Below are 2,665 nucleotides of genomic sequence, written 5' to 3'. Positions count from 1 at the left end.
AGCTGTGCTCCACTTCTTAGGACTGGAGCGTGGCTTTGGCATGGCTTTCGGCCTCTTAGGACGCATGGCTCATTTAAACAGCATACTTCTAAAGTGACCCGCAGCAGCTTTGTTTTGCCCTGTCTGTTTGGGTCCTCAGTCTTTAATTCCAGTTACTTTTATGAAGAATCCATGTAAACCACAATGGGATGGTTTACAAAAGAACATTCAGACAATAAATATAAGCCAGATAGAATCTGAGTTGAATCTTTCTTGTTCACATGTATTTCGAATGCATCCAATTAAGTTGTGGGGGAGCCTGCCAAAAACATCATTTAACCCATGATAATTGATGTCGGTTCCCCCCCTTGAGTTTTTCTAAGATTAACATTCTCAGCTGTGTGAATAACCGATGCGACTAGACCCAGGATAACCCAGGATAAAATTCTGCATACCTTGAAAGTGTTTTGAATACATCAACTCCATCTTTGTTCAAGTGCTGACACAAGTGAGCAACCGAACTCACAGAGATGCGCATAGTTGAGGTTCCATAGTGTGAACTACAAACCCAGAACGAGGGAGATTATTTGCATAGTTGTGCTAAAAACAACATGTGAATGACCCCTAAGTCTCATCTTTTGATAATGGAAATGTAGAACAGTCAAAGGGAACACAGTGATCTGAAACCAGCACTGTCAACAACGAAATGGATTGCGTATTCAGAATCTCCTTTGCCTAGAATTTGCTAGGACCTCATGGAGCAGCCACCATCTTTCCGGTATTTATTTGTTCTACCAAATATCACAGCTGCTCCTCTCTTTAAAAGAAAGGCCCCTTTTAGCAAGAAGTGGCTCACAGTTGGACACAGGACTTACACGCCTTGAATGGTTAGTGCCTTTTAAAGAAGCGGTGTTTATTTTCCTTCCAGGAAAGAGCTGCCCCCACCTCCTCCTCAGAGATGTCCATCTGGATAAGGTGCTCAGTAAGGAAAAGAATAAACCAGGCATCTCCTTCAGCACTTGTGCATTTAGCAATAGCTACACATTGTGCAAAAGCCGGGCATTTCAATAATGACTTTGAAAATGGTGGTAGGGAGAGATGTGCTGAAGTATTCCTGCTGGGTAGGAACCATTTTGACATTGACAATAATGCAACTTCTTGGAGATCCGAGGTGGAAACCAGACCTCCAGATACTTATATTATTACAGTATATAAACCAATTAATAAATCAATAAAATCATCATCCTCAGCAGCTTAATAAACGATGATAATACTGTTGGAAAATAAATATTTGGCAGCTGGGTATTTTAACCTGGTGCGTTATGCTTTCATCCTTTTTGCTATGTTTTAATATACAGTATATTTTTGAACTGTTTAAATTAAAACAATTTTTAATATAAATTTTCTGCTTATTTTTTTTTTTAAAAAATAAAATTGTATCAAATAGGTTTCAGCTAGACTTTAATTTGTTATATTGGATCCCATATTGGCAGAAAGGTGGGGAAAATAAAATAATATTTACATCCCTTCCTCCTTTTTTAATATTTGTATGACACCTGTCTTCCCAACTCCATGCATCTTAGTAAAGTTAAAATAGATATAAATTAAGAAATTATATCGTACAAAATTATATTAAAAATATAATTAAACTATCGATAAAATAAATAGCATTTAAAAGCATACCCTAGAGCCAGCATGGCATAATGGTTTGAGCAATGGGCTAGGACTCGGGGGAGCAGGGTTCAAATCCCCACTGAGCCATGAAACTCACTGGGTGACCTTGGGCAAGTCACACTCTCTCAGCCTTTCAGGATGGCAATGGCAAATCCCCTCTAAAGAAACATGCCAAGAAATTCCCCATAATAGGTTGCCTTAGGGTTGAAATAAGTCAGAAATGACTTGAAGGCACACAATGGCAACAACAAAAAGCACAACCATTAACAAGAATAACAAATACAAACAACGCAGCACATGGTAGGTCCTTTCCTCCTGAATTGTCAGACCTTCAAGGCCTGCTGAAACAAAAAGGTTCTTACCTACCTATGAAAGGCTAGCAAGGAGGATGCCAATCTAACGTCTCTGGGAAGGGAGTTCCAGAGCCTGGGGGCAGCCACCAAGAAGGTCCTCTTCTGTGTTTCCACCAGATGTACTTGTGAAGGTGGTGGGACAGAGAGAAGGTCCTCCTCATTAAACTTCAAAACACAGGCCAGCTCATATGGGAGAACACAGACTTTCAGATAACCAAGACCTGAGCCATATTGACCTTTATTGGTCATCATCATCATCTGTGTGAATTGTGCCTAGAAACAGGCAGCCAGCCGGGGGAGCTGTTGCAACAAGGGAGCTGAATGCTTCTTGTAGACTGGTTAAATTGCGTCTAGTTTATTATGTTCCTGCCAGATGTACTTGCGAGGGTGGTGGGGCTGAGAGAAGGGTTTCCCCCCAGACCTCACAATGCAAGCAGGCTCAGATGGAAGCTGTTGGACTGCCGGTGTTGATGGATTGCAACTCCCAGCATTGTTCACTTTTGGCTATGCAAGTGAGGGCTGGTAGGAATTCCCACCCAGCTGGAAGCTGTATACTATACTGGAGGCTGTATACTATACAAGTTCCACTCAAACATAAGTTACTTAATTTTATTGGGGGTTATTTCTAAGTAAACAGATTCAGGATTAAGTCCTTCTGT

The sequence above is a fragment of the Sceloporus undulatus genome, chromosome 1 (genome assembly GCF_019175285.1).
Source record: "Sceloporus undulatus isolate JIND9_A2432 ecotype Alabama chromosome 1, SceUnd_v1.1, whole genome shotgun sequence".
In the NCBI taxonomy this organism is placed as follows: Eukaryota; Metazoa; Chordata; class Lepidosauria; order Squamata; family Phrynosomatidae; genus Sceloporus; species Sceloporus undulatus.
Note: the sequence above shows the minus strand (reverse complement) of the source record.